The sequence below is a fragment of the Babylonia areolata genome, chromosome 6 (assembly GCF_041734735.1).
Source record: "Babylonia areolata isolate BAREFJ2019XMU chromosome 6, ASM4173473v1, whole genome shotgun sequence".
Classification (NCBI taxonomy): domain Eukaryota; kingdom Metazoa; phylum Mollusca; class Gastropoda; order Neogastropoda; family Buccinidae; genus Babylonia; species Babylonia areolata.
In genome coordinates this window covers 35,638,410-35,653,409 of record NC_134881.1, presented here as the reverse complement: position 1 = coordinate 35,653,409, position 15,000 = coordinate 35,638,410, and the positions used below count along the sequence as shown (strand labels likewise).

Below are 15,000 nucleotides of genomic sequence, written 5' to 3'. Positions count from 1 at the left end.
TCCATGTCTGTGACCACTGCCCAAAACAGTACGATGACACAAAGACCTGGGAGGGGGTGGAGGGGGAAGGGGGGGCGTGGTGGGGGGGCGTGCGGATTGTGGGAGTCATCCCTGTGTTCCCCCGATTCTCTGCCATCCCTGGTCTATGTTCCTCCAAAGTTACTTCAAGCCAGGTCTAAGTTCCTCCGGGGCTCTGCTCCCCCCCCCCCCCCCCCCCCCAAAAAAAACACATCCAAAACAGCACGATGAAACAAAGACCTAGGGGGAGGAAACACAGACCCAAGGAAACATAGACCTGAGGGAATATAGACACGGGGGAATACAGACCTGGGTAAACACGGATCAAGGGGAACACAGACCAAGAAGAACATAACCTCAGGGGGGGAACTTAGACCTGGGGGAAGTCAGACATGCTCCCCAAACTAGCCGTACCTTTTATTTCTTCTTCTTCTTCTTCTTTCACAAGTCACACAGACTGCAATCTAGAACTGGGCTGTATGAACTGATCTCAACAGCGTTAAGCTTGCTTCAGCGTTATAAATTTTCCCAAAGTCTACGAAATTAACTGCATACCCCGCGAAATTCTGAACACTATAGCGAACTCAGCACGGCTTGGAATCGCTTGTACAGTCCAGTCCGTGACGTTAACCCCCTCAACAGTTGGAACTTTTGAGGAAAGAGATCTGTGTGGGCGTGGCATGGGTTGAACGTGTAAGTGCAGAAATTACGTTTCGGTGTGCCCTTCCTTGACTTTACTGAACAAAAAGTGTAAGGCAGTCCCAATGAGGAAGAAGTCCCAACAAAGAATGGCGGACTGACATCCTGACCTTTTGGCTCACGTTTTATCTGACTGACATGATGGCAACCTTCACTGACAAACATGTTTGTCTGCAGCAATCATGAGGTCTCTATTAAAAAAAAAAAAAAAAAAAAGGTCAAGGAGTACACTTATTAAGCGGAAGATACTTTATAACTAAACGCGTGAGTTGTTATTGTCCTTACCAGTTTCAGTTTCAGTAGCTCAAGGAGGCGTCACTGCGTTCGGACAAATCCACATACGCTACACCACATCTGCCAAGCAGATGCCTGACCAGCAGCGTAACCCAACGCGCTTAGTCAGGCCTTGAGACAAGGGAATGCCAACAGCACCCGGTGTTCCCAGGCGGTCACCCATCCAAGTACTAACCGGGCCCGACGTTGCTTAACTTCGGTGATCGGACGAGAAACGGTGTTTTCAACGTGGTATGGCCGTTGGCAATAACCATTATTGTGTATTTTCATTTATTTCATTTTATCATCATCGTTTTTTTAAAACTTTTTTTTTCAATGGGAGGGGAGGGGAAAGGGTTTTACCCTATTGAGCTCGATGGTTCTACTCAACTCATCAGAACCAACGGAAGTGATTTACAAGTGTGATTCACGCACACCACACACACACACACACACACACGAATGCACTTTACTATCATGCACGCCAACAAGTGCAAGTACGAGCGTGCAAGAAACATACAAAAACACGCCCCCCCCCCCCCCTTGCCCCACCCCCACCCCCTCCAACACTCACACAGAGTATATATTCATGCAAGCTCCAACCATCTCTTGCCCTGCTATGCGCGCACATGCACACACACACACGCGCGCGCGCACGAACGCACTTAAACAATGTACACGCACGTAATTCACTCACGCACGCCAAACAAGTGAAAGCCCGAGCGTGCAAAATACATGCACAAACACACATACACACACAAAGTATATATTCACTCAGGCTTCGACCTGCTTTTGTCCTGCCATGATCACAGTCCGAAACGAATTCTGTCGCCGAACAAAATACCATTCAGCACGAACACACCAGTTGAGACTGAAATTAGAGACCCGCCGGCTACAGTCTATAATTTAAATCATTAGTTCAGCATTCCCAATCTCGCTGCCTCTCATTGTATACACTGCTTTGTCACCACAAAGTAACTGCCGAACACACGCGAGTTACACACACACACGCACGCACGCACACACACACACACACACACACACACACACACGCACACGCACACACACATGTACGCCCGCACTTTCTATCTTACATATGAGATCACACGCGTAATTATTTTACAGAGTGTGATTTTGAGGGAAGAGAGAGAGAGAGAGAGAGAGAGAGAGAGAGAGACAGACAGAGCTGGAGAGCGAGAAAACGAGAGAGAGCAAGAGAGAGAGAGGGGGGGGGCAGACAGAAACAGAGCTAGAGAGAGAGAGAGAGAGACAGACAGACAGACAGACAGTGACAGAGCTAGACAGCGAGAGAGAGCGAGAGAGAGAGAGAGTATGTGTGTGTGTGTGTGTGTGTAAAGGGGATGGGTGGGGGCATTAAATCGTGAATCACTGAGGACGCAATGTTCAATCACTAAACCTGAGCAACCAAAACAATTACAATAATAATAACAATACCAAAGCCAACATCACACACACACACACACACACACACAGGACTCTCCAATAGAACGCCAGATGGACCTCACACCCGGACAGACAGGTAGACACAGACCCAGGACTCTCTCTTGCAACACCAGATAGACTTCACACCCAGACAGAAACACACGCACACACCCAGGACTCTCCAATGGAACGCCAGATGGACCTCACACCCAGACAACACACACAGAACTCTCCAATGGAATGCCAGATGGACCTCACACCCGAACATACACACCCAGGACTCTCCAATGGAACGCCAGATGGACCTCACAGCTGGGCAGACACACACCCAGGACTCTCCAATGGAACGCCAAGTGGACCTCACACCCGGACAGACAGGTAGGCAAACACCCAGGACTCTCCCTCGGAACGCCAGATGGACCTTACACCTGGACAGACAGGTAGACACACACCCAGGACTCTCCACTGGAAAGCCAGACGGACCTCACACCCGGACAGACCCACACCCAGGACCCGCCAATGGAACGCCAGATGGACCTCACATCCGGACAGATAGACAAGACACCCGATACTCCACCTCCTCGAGCAATAAACCTTCAGCCGTCAGACAAAACCAGTACCCCAGCAACTGAAAAAAACCTGCCCTTAATTAAGGATACATTAAACTTTAAGTTTAATTAGCCTCAAGCCTACCACAACTCTCCTTTTTTTTTTTTAATCCCTTCTTGTCTGCTTTATGTAGAAAGCCTACCGTCAAGACTGGACTTGTCTCTGGGAAACACAAAGAACTTTCATATTATTGGCTTCCTGTGTGTGTGTGTGTGTGTGTGTGTGTGTGTGTGTGTGTGTGTGTGTGTGAAGCAAACAGAGACAAAGACAAAGAGAAAGGACGAGAGACAGAGACAGAGACAGACACAAAGACACTTTATAAAGAGAAAATCGGGGGGGGGAAGAGAGAAAGGGGGACAGAGAGAAGGTGGAGGGGGGCGGGGGGCGACGGCGGGAGAAAAAGAGACCCAAAGAAAGAGAGAGATATACAAAGACAGAGAGACAGAGACAAACAGAAACACACAGACATAAGAGAAAAAAAAAGTCAGGGAGAACATTAAACTCTGAAAGATAAATCGATAGATAAACAGTTTGATAGATAAATTGATAAACTGAGAAAGAGAGAGAGAATCACAGAAAGAGAGAGCGAGCAAGCGAGACTGACAGAGAGAGACAGAGACAGAAAAAGAGGAGAGACTGGGACTGGACCTTGTTTCAGAACTGAATCAAAACAAAAGTATTAAGTTCAACGAAAGACACGGATCATCAAATCTAACAAACGACAACATGAACTAGCACTTGGGTGGGAAAAAACAGACGTTTTAAAAAAGGAGATGCAGGTTCTAAATGGTCTGTTCTTGAAAAGAGGTTTGTGAACATCAAAATCTTTAAAAAAAATAAATAAACAAAAATAAAAAAATAAAAACAAAAAGGTGATGCCGATTCTAAAGCTGGTGAAAATAGGTTATAGATGAAAAAAGCCCAATTTGCTTACCCCCGCCCCCCCTCCCCCAACACACACACCCACCCGAATGTCGCAAGTATGTGATTACAACTGGCACGTTATTTGAGTTTGATCGGTTCTGATAAAGAAGTGTGCCTGTGTGTTTTGTCATCTGAATGCAATGTTTGCCCTCATCGCTGAATTAGGCAACTGATCCACTCCAAACAGACGATTAAAAAAAAAGCAAAAAAAAAAAGCATATATTTATGAATGTTCAAAGTGGTCAGCATACCAGGTTACAGCTAGTTCAGCATAAACATGCGCGCTGGCGTACATAGAGGCACGCACGCACCTACGCACACTCATACACATACACATACACACATACACACACACACAAGGAAGACAAGACAAACACTCTGAAGGAATTCCCGATGACAAACAATGAACAAGCAGCTGTCTGCACAGCAGGAAAAACAAAACACATAGAATCCCCGAAAACGGAGTATGGCTGCCTACACGGTGGGGTAAAAACGGTCATGCACATAAAAGCCCCCCCGTGTACATACGAGTAAACGTGGGAGTTGCAACCTACGAACGAAGAAGAAGAAGAAAACAAAAAGAAATAATGTGTGGACCATCTGGAATTCGGTCAGGGCAGAGCAATGACCCAAGACGCCACCACATAATTATCCACCACCAGCTGACCACAGTTATTTCTGGGTGGCAGCCGACGACAACACGGGGAACTGGGTCAGGACAGGAGAATGACCAAGACCCCCCTCAAATAAAAGACCAGCTAGCTGGCCACAGCTGTTTTGAGGTGATGACCAATGACAACATTCGAATTAGGTCAGGTCATAACAATGACCAAGAGCAATCTCAAATAATATAGCAACTGGTCATGGTTGTTTTTTTGGGATTATTACCACCGACAACAATGACATTATGTCTGGTCAGAGCAATCACCAATACCAACCTCAAATAAATCACCACCTGGTCATAGCTGTTTCTGGGTGATAAATCATAGCCAGTGTCAACAACGGAAGTAGGTCAGATGAGAGGAACAACCAATACCCACTTTCAAATAAAACACCGTCTGGCCAAAGCTGTTTCTGAGTGATAACCAATGGCAACAATAGATTTAGGTCAGGTCAGAGCAATGACCAATAGCAAACCTCTGCTCTAAACATCAGACCCCAAGCCACAGTTGCTTCCACTTTTCAGCCAATCAGCACTGCGCTTGCACATTAACCATGAACATGCCTCTGACGTTGACCATTCAGCCAGTTTTTCACCAGAGTTTGAATGAAGATTTAATACTTACCCGAACAAGACATGATCATATATAACACACAAAACAATAGACAACAATAGGCACACAACACTAAAAATTACCAACGGGTAACTCACCCGTCACAGAAGGGGGAGAAAACAAAGAGTAAGAAAGTCCCTTTCTCAAGCCCAGAGAGGGAGAGAGAAAGAGAGAGAAAGAGAGAGAGAGAGACAGCACAATCACGAGGTCTCTCAGCTCTCTTACCTTCTCTCCCTTCCTTTCTCATTCTCTCCACAGCACAACCTCCCCTTCCCCCCCCCCCCCTTCTCTCTCTCTCTCTCCACATGTCCCTACTTACTCAACAACAATTACTGCTAGTACACGTTTCAATACAGGTCAATGCATTCGCTCGCCAACTCTATACCCTACGATGGACTCCACCCCCCCCCCCCCCCCCCCCCCCCCCCCCCCCCAGCCCTCCCGCACCCCCCCCCCCTCACCCCCCCAAAGCCGAAACAAAGACAGCAACAGTGACCCTAACACTTACCCGACCCACCCACCACCCCATCCAACATATCGAACCACCCCCCTATGCAAAGTAAGGGCCGGCCCCCTGATGAGTTGCCGAATCATAATGACTTGACTCCTGCCAAGCCATATGTCGAGCGTCTAGCAATAGTAACGCGTTGGTTTCTTTTCAAGCCCACTCGCTACCTACCTATCTAACTCGGCTTTATCGTTTCTGAGAGCGTCCTGGCCGTTGCGAGGTTATCGATTAAAGAAATCGATTTTTTTTTTTGGGGGGGGGGGGGGGGGGGGGGGGGGGGGAATTAAGGGAGTGGTTGTGTTTTGTCGTCGCACACTTGCTCTCTTGATTGTGTGTGTGTGTGTGTGTGTGTGTGTGTGTGTGTGTGTGTGTGTGTGTGTTAGAAGTAGTAGTAGTTGTTGCTGTGTGTGTTTGTATGTGAATGTGTGCGGTCGCGCATGCGAGTCAGTCTGGGAGATGGAGAAGGTAAGGGTGGGGAGAGACAGAGAGGAAGAGAGAGGGAGAGAGAGAGAGAGGGGGGGGGGGGAAGCATAATTATGTCGTACCTTAAAAGCATCCTTGATGTTTTTTTTGTGGGTTTTTTTGTTTTTTTTTGGTGTGTTTTTTTGTAACAAAAAGTATTCATACTACCTAACTGGTATCATGGTGCATTTCCATATTTTCATGTACCCTCTATGGGTTTTATTTGGAAAATAAAACTTGCCTTGCCTTGCCTTGCCTTGACTTTAGTCCAACCCCTTGACAAGCGTGTTGGATTCAAACGAGGATGCAGTGTATCGTATATATGGATCAGTCTGAACGCTTTGACACCTCCCTTGAAATTGAAACTGTTGGCAAAGGTTTGGTTTTTTTTGTTTTTGTTTTTTTGTTTTTTGTTTTTTTTGGCACGTGACTAACATATTACTCCACTCTTATTTACCACAACCCGACACAGTAGCTGGGGGATTGTGTGAGTTACCTGTATTGGGTGGCCGTGGTGCCTCAAGGTTGGGTGGCCCACCCAGCGTATCGTACGATTGAGGGTGTGACCCTCGCGCGCGATCTATTTCCCTATAAAGAGGGGTGGGGGGTAGGGGGGGGGAGGGGAGGGGGGTAAGGGGTGGAAGTGGGGTGGGAGGGGGACAGGGTTTGAACGTTCGGCTACGGGGTTAATTCGTTTTTATTTGTTATCGATTGTATGTGTGTGTGTGTGTGTGTGTGTGTGTGTGTGTGCGTGCGTGCGTGCGTGCGCGCGCGCGCACGTGTGTGTTTGGTGGGGGGCGGGGGGGTGGTGAGAAAGTAGTGTGTGTGTGCGCGTGTGCGTGTTTCACTGTGGCATCTGAGTGATGATGAGAATTAGTGAGAGAGAGAGAGAGAGAGAGAGAGAGAGAGAGAGAGAGAGAGAGAGAGAGAGAGAGAGAGAATGTGTTTGTGTGTGTGTGTTTGTGAGTGTGTGTGTGTGTGTGTGTGTGTGTGTGTGTGTGTGTGTGTGTGTGTGTTTGTATGTGTGTGTGTTCTTGTTGTCGTGTTTATCTGCAACTGTGGTGTACTGTGACAAATTCCACGTAAAAAAATAATAATAATAATAAAAATAATAAAAAACCGTAGAAAAAGAAGAGGAAGAAGAAGAAGAAGAAGAAGAAGAAGAAGAAGGAAATCTCACACCCCCATGCACGCTGACAAGCACACGTAGGCCACCACTCGGGCACGCTGACCAACCAGTCATCCGTGACAAATCCCCCCCAGAGGACAGGACGCCTTATCACACGGAATCGGATCGAACGCGTATCGATGTCCTCCTTTCTCTGCCGGAAGAAAGCACTTGTCCAACCAGCAGGCCAAATAGCAAACCAACCAGACAGCCAAACAGACACACACATACACACACACACACACACACACACACACAGCGCATGCTTCCCGGCTGATAAAAAAAAAAAACCGAAAAGAAAGAAGAAAAAAAAAACGAAAGATTTTCTCGAATCATCTTTGTACGGAAAAGAGAGAGAGAAAAAAAAGGACAATATATATTTTTTAAAGAAATAAGTTGACACAAAAGAAAAATAAAAAGAAAGGAAGAAAGGAGAGAGAGAGAGAGAGAGAGAGAGAGAGAGAGAGAGAGAGAGAGAGAGAGAGAGAGAGAGAGAGAATGTGTTTGTGTGTGTGTTTGTGTTTGTGTGTGTGTGTGTGTGTGTGTGTGTTTGTATGTGTGTGTGTTCTTGTTGTCGTGTTTATCTGCAACTGTGGTGTACTGTGACAAGTTCCACATAAAAAAGAAGATAATAATAAAAAAAAAACCGTAGAAGAAGAAGAAGAAGAAGGAAATCTCACACCCCCATGCACGCTGACAAGCACACGTAGGCCACCACTCGGGCACGCTGACCAACCAGTCATCCGTGACAAATCCCCCCCAGAGGACAGGACGCCTTATCACACGGAATCGGATCGAACGCGTATCGATGTCCTTCTTTCTCTGCCGGAAGAAAGCACTTGTCCAACCAGCAGGCCAAATAGCAAACCAGCCAGACAACCAGACAGACAGACACATACACACACACACACACACACACACACACACACACACACACAGTGCACGCTTCCCGGCTAATAAAAAAACGAAAAGAAGAAAAAAGAAAAAAAAAACCCGAAAGATTTTCTCGGATCATCTTTGTACGGAAAAGAGAGAGAGAGAGAGAGAGAGAGAGAGAGAGAGAGAGAGAAAGGACAATATATATATATATATATATATATTTTTTTTTTTAAAGAAATAAGTTGACATCAAAGAAAAATAAAAAGAAAGGAAGAAAGGAGAGAGAGAGAGAGAGAGAGAGAGAGAGAGAGAGAGAGAGAGAGAGAGAGAGAGAGAGAGAGAGAGAAAGCCAGAAAGAAAGAAATATTGAAAGAAAGAAAGAAAAAACAAAAGAAAGAAAGAAAACGATATGAACGAACAACAGCTAAATAACACAGAAACGAACTCATAAATAAATCAACATCAGTCTGTCGCGTTCCACTGCAACTTTTGAAAGTTGCACTGATTCTGACACAGGGACGAAACAGCAAAAACAAACAGGACTAAACAAGTATCATCAACTACATCACCTTGCTCACACAACCCAACATGACTTCATTGATCGGATCCTTGCTTCGGGTATGAAAAGCAACACCCTTCAACGCATCAGTGTTTATTTTGTGTGATGAATGTTCCTGACCATGCACATTAATTTTATCTTGCTGAATACAGAATTATAAACAACAACAAACAACAACAACAACAACAACAAACATCCTTCCCATACATTTATTTTACAGCATGAATAGAATGGTCATTGAAAAGTATCGACAGTCTTTAAATTCTGTGATACATCGTGTAATAAATCGAGTATGATCACACCCGTTAACATTATGGAGACACGGCAAAACGGCGGTTAGAATATCTATGACTGTGGCATAACAGTATCACATAAACTGAACCACACACACACACTCTCTCCATCCATCCAAACAGACAGACAGACACACACACACACACACACACACACACACACACACACAGCGCACGCTTCCCGGCTGATAAAAAAAAAAAAAAGAGAAAAAAATTTTATCGGATCATCTTTCTATGGAAAAGAGAGGTGTGTCTATAAAAATCAGTCTAATATCATCATCATGAACAGACTATAAATAAATAAACGATAACGATCTCCATTCAAACACACACACACACCACTACTCACTCCCTTTCTGCTCACTCCATAAGGTACGTACGTACGTACCAGAGGACAAAAACAGCACTGACTGGTGAACTGTGATACAGTTAAGCTACATGTACACAACTAGTTAACTCTTGGGTGGTGTGGTGTGGGGTCGGAGCAGGGCTGGGTGCCAATGGTTTTTTTTGGTGTTTTTTTTTTTTTTTTGTGGTCCCCCTAGACAAACCTATATTTAACCATTTCGTCAGACTTCACACACACACACACACACACACACGTCTGACTCTGTCCTCACCTCTCACTATCCCCCCCTCCCCCCTTTCAACCTCATTTATCTTTTGCTTAGTGTGTGTGTGTGTGTGTGTGTGTGTGTGTGTGTGTGTGTGTGTGTGTGTTGGGAGCTGTGTTCATGAGAAAAAAAGGTGTCAAGCGGTGATGTGAGCAAAAACTTTTTTTTCTCCTAATCATGTAAAAGGTGTGTGCTCTGTATGTTGATATCGATCTGATGTCAGCTGAAGTTTGTGGCAACTGCCCCCCCCCCCCCCCCATCCCCCCACCAATAAATCCAAAGCAAACAAAAAACAACAACAAAATACTCACTTGCAGTAGGGTTTATTTCTATCATTCATTTTTTTTCTTCTTATGCCAAGGATGGTGGACAGGTTTTCAATGTCTTTTCGTTTTGTTGTCAGTTTCTGCTAACGCAGGAGAGACAGAGAGAGAGACAAGACAAGACAAGACAAGACAATGGTTTATTTGTTAGGCCTCCGGCCCATAACAGAGTGGGCCACTAACAAAAATATTACATAATGAATAAAATAGAGAGAGAGAGAGAGAGAGAGAGAGGGGTAGAGACAGAGAGGTAGAGACAGAGAGAGACAGAGACGGAGACAAGAGAAAGACAGAGACAGAAAGAGAGACAGGGAGAGGCAGAGAGAGAGAGGCGGAGAGAGAGAGAGAGAGAGAGAGAGAGAGAGAGAGAGAGAGATGGGCAGGGATTTTCCACTTACCCAATAGTTTAAAAGAAAAATGTTTTAGAGCCATAAATTGACCTGTGAGCCTCCCACCCCCCACCCTCCCCCAAAGCCCCTCCCCGTGGCTCCCACTTATTTCCACCATCAACCGCTCGGCTCCTCACAATGTACCTATCTATCACACACACACACACACACACACACACACACACACACACACTATATATATATATATATATATATATATATATATATATAACCTCTCTCTCTATATATATATAACCTCTCTATGTATACAATCTATCTCTAGAAAGATAGACAGATAGACAAACAGATAGACAGATTCATTCATACATACATACACACGAACTTACATCTAATCTCACTGTATCAAGAAAGATCCACTAAAACTGAAAAAAAAAAAAAAAAAAAAAAAAGACGATACAAAAACAAAACAAGGAAACAAACTTAAACTTACAAGGCCGCGCGACACACAGTGGGAGAGCATTCTCCTCTCAGGAAAAAAAAAAAAAAAAAAAAATCCTCACAGCAGGTCAGCAGCCCCCCTTTTTCTTAAAGTAGCAACTGAAGGAAGTCAAGAGCAGGAGAGCAGATTTGAACCCACGTACTCCACCCACCGGAGAAACTTCACTGAGGAACGAGAGTCGTTTATACCGCCACACCACCAACCACGCTACAGCTGACGCCAACACCAGCAGAACGACAACGCGTTAATTGATATGGGCTGGCGACACACGCCATGCGGGTGGCCTCATCATCACATTTACAAGCACCCGTTTTGAGTCAATAAAACTTCCTTCTGGCTATATATATATACCTTGTTTGAATCACCGCGAAACATTTCATCACTGTTCATAAATACCTGTTTGATTCAGGAATTTTCTTCCATGTATAATCATTATATACCTGTTTGAATCAACAAAATTGTCTCCATAATTCACACAAATTACCCATTGGAATCAACAATTGTCCTCGTAATTCTAAAAATTAAAAAAACAATAATTTTTTTTTTTTAAATTAAAAAAAAAACTTTTCGAATCCACGAGTTAAACAAGTAATTTTCGAAGATCGTTTCTGAACATTTTGAAATCAACCATTCATATTTCAACGAGCATTAAAAAAAAAAAAAAAAAAAAAAAAAAAAATCACTCAGAATAGCAGTAGCAATTCAGTTCACACTTGCTTCACACATACACACACACGCGTAACAAGTTTTCTTGGACGACTGACCGAGAATCAAACCCAGAGACAACTGCGTGCACGCAGCAAGGGGAGGTTATCAAACTCACACACATACACACACACGCACACACACACACACACACACACACACACGCACACACACCTTCGATTTCCCAATCGCTACGGGTGAGGTGAGTCAAAGAGAAAGTCACAGTCACCGTCACAGTCACCCACCCACCCGCCAATCCATCTCCTGAGAAACGTCTGCTTTGTATGTTGGTGGACACATCGGGTTTGGGGGTAAACACAGCAACAGCAACCAGTCATCCAAAGGAAAACTGCGCAGCTCTTCGCTCTCAGCTGTTGGCAGCGGTAAACCTCTGTGTGTGTGTGTGTGTGTGGTGTGTGTGGTGTGTGTGTGTGTGTGTGTGTGTGTGTGGTGTGTGTGTGTGTGTGCAAACGTTCAATTCAGTGCGACGGCGCCGCTCATAACGAAAATATTGAGCTTTTTCTTCTCCAAAACCCCCCTGGCATGACGGTTCGGGGTGAGTGACTTCACGTGTATGAACACTCTTTGACTGGTGGGAGTCTATTCTGGAATGTGACCTTCCTCCCTCCCTGCCCCACTCCCCACCATTCCCCAAGCACCTACATCCTCCCCCCCCCTGCCCCCCCCCATCCGTCCTCCCTCTTCAATGTCTGGAGAAACTCGTAAAACGGGTATAGGAAGAGGTGGGTGTTGTATGGCACAAGGTTTAGCAAGACCACCACCCCTCCCGCGCAACAGCATACTTCAAGTGATTTTTTTTTTTTTTTTTTTAAAGCATGAAGAGAATTCACGCCGTTGTGTCAACAAACAGAAGGCCCTCCCTCCCCATCGCCCTGTCTGCCCCCCCCCCCTCCCCCCCCCCCCACACCCCCACCAACTACGCCTTCACCTACACATACACCTGTTACTTATTCTACCTACCTCTCTCTGAGACTCAATACAAGTGACAAGACTTGTCATATGTGGATTTCGTTCCGCATTGTCACACACACATACATAATTATACACACGCACACACAGAAAGAAAGTTAAGTATTGCTCAACTTTTTATTTTTTAAATTTTTTTTTTTTTAAATACTAGGCCACCATGCGCACACGTGCTTAACTTAACACCATTTGCCCGTCTGTCTATTTGCCTCTCTCTCTTCTAGTTGCTGAGGTTTCATCAAATCGGACAAAACATCTCAGCTTTTTTTTTTTTTGTTTTGTTTTGTTTTCTTTTGTTTTTCTCAACAAACTTGAAGATTTGATCTGGAGAAAAAAAACAACAACTGAACAACTTGACAACTTTTTGCTTATGGGTCTTAAACCCCATTTCAGGGCTCCCCAAACTTGTTCCCTACTTCCTTTGTTTAGAAAACAGCAAGGCATTTCTGCACTCTCGTAGGAGGTTCTGACTGTCATAGTTGACGGTTATGAATAATGATAATGATGACAGCTTTTCATCCACAGGTGTACAATCCTGAATGGCCCTGTGTGGGTTCGGGGATTTGAATGACTTTTGTTTAGTGTGTGTGTGTGTGTGTGTGTGTGTGTGTGTGTTTCTGTACTTCTCTCAATTTTCATCACTTTACTGGCAAAGGTCGGACAGCTGGACTGATAAAGCAGCATGGTAAAGTTACACACACACACACACACACACACTCTCTCTCTCTCTCACACACACACAAATGCGCGCGCGCAGACACACACACACAGAAACTCAGAGAGAGAGAGAGAGTCAGTATATATCAACTCTGAACTGACTTTGATACTAACCCACACAAGTACTCTCTCAAAGAGCGACCCCCCTGAGCGTGTGGGTGTGTGCACAAGATCTATTTCTAGACCCGCTTGATGACTAAATTATGGCAGTTCTACCCCCCTCAATGCCACCCTCCCTCCCCCCCATCCCTCCTTACCACTACCACCCTCCCCACTCTCAGACCGGACCGTACCTAAAACCATACACTATTTCATTTGAAGACATTGCCCAGACCTCAAAAAACGACAGTCAAGCGACCCGGAGGGCAATCAAAGCTGGTTACTGCCCTTTGTGCTCTTACCTGGCCCCACTGTCATTGTCTGGGTTGCTAATTATAGCCCAGCCAACCACACAGGGCTTAAAAAAAAAAAATCAGGACTGGAAAAAGGTGTAAAAATCGATCCCATGGAACACAAGAAGAAGAAAAAAACAACAACAACAAACCACCACGCCTGGGAAGCTAGAAATGATATATCTGGCACAAATACAATCGCATTCAAACCGAGGCCATTCCCCGCTTTTTTTTTTTTTCCACCAGAGGATTAAAAACACCTATCCGATTATAACATAAACATACATAATACACACGGTTATATAAAACAACAGACATACAAAAAGAAATTGCCAGCCGCCACCTCACATTTCCTTGGAGCAACAAACAAACAACAAAACATATCAAAGAGTGTTCAATCACCATGTCCAGAAAAAAATAAATAAAAGGCTTACTATAAAACATCAACAGCAACATAAAATAAACATACAAACAAATAAAAAATGATGAATGGACCTGCACGGCAGAAAATAAGAAAGGGAAGAGACGATCACACACACACACACACACACACGCGCGCGCACTGCTGTCTGATAAAAGCACTCAATACACCCAGACACTGCTCCGACAATGTTGACACAACGGCCGCTCGCCCGGCTGTCTAGTACTTCTCATTTTCAGCTTTGCTGCGTCAGCAGGGTCCCCAAATCTAAGTTCGAAGGAATCAACAGAAAATCAGCAACCTTATACACCAAATGATTTTTTGTTTTGCTGCAAATATAATTTTTGGAGGGCGTGGGGGTTTAGTGAAGAGAAGAAGTGTAAAAGAATGACCGATTGCTGCTCGGTTATTTTTTATTCAATGCTTTTCAGTTTTGTGTGTCATATGCCCTTTTTGCTGTGTCTGAAAGGTATACATCAATTGATTTGGACCTTCATGTATGTGCGTGTGTGTGATGGTAGGATAGCAAAAAAAGCCATACGGCATAAGCTTAAAAAGAAAAACAGAAGTATCGATGTCATTTCCCTCAGGGAGGGGGGCATCAGAGGACAGGATACCAGGGACAACAGCGGCTGTCATCATTAGCCACCGTCCACGACTGACGGTTAGCGGCCAGCCAGGGCAAACACACACACACACACACCAATTAACTCCTCTTGCCCCCCGGTCCACGAGGTTGTAATGAATGTTGTATCGATCTGCCTGCCGAATGTCCCGTGTCACCTGCACTAAATGACCCTCGGAGTACCCGTTGTGTTGTGTTGTATTGTCTGGATGGCATGTGACACCTGCACTTATGGACCCTAAGAGGTAGCTGTTGTGT

The 15,000-nt window shown here is 44.9% G+C and overlaps 1 protein-coding gene and 1 non-coding gene across 2 annotated transcripts in view; both read right to left on the bottom strand.

Moving 5' to 3' along the window:
- The window catches only part of LOC143283507 (uncharacterized), a 151,940-nt gene that overhangs the window by 56,176 nt on the left and 80,764 nt on the right, over nt 1–15,000 (bottom strand). The window lies entirely within an intron of this gene.
- On the bottom strand, nt 1,138–1,256 carry LOC143283576 (5S ribosomal RNA). Its single transcript, XR_013055419.1, has one exon. It is a non-coding gene; the product is annotated as a 5S ribosomal RNA (ribosomal RNA).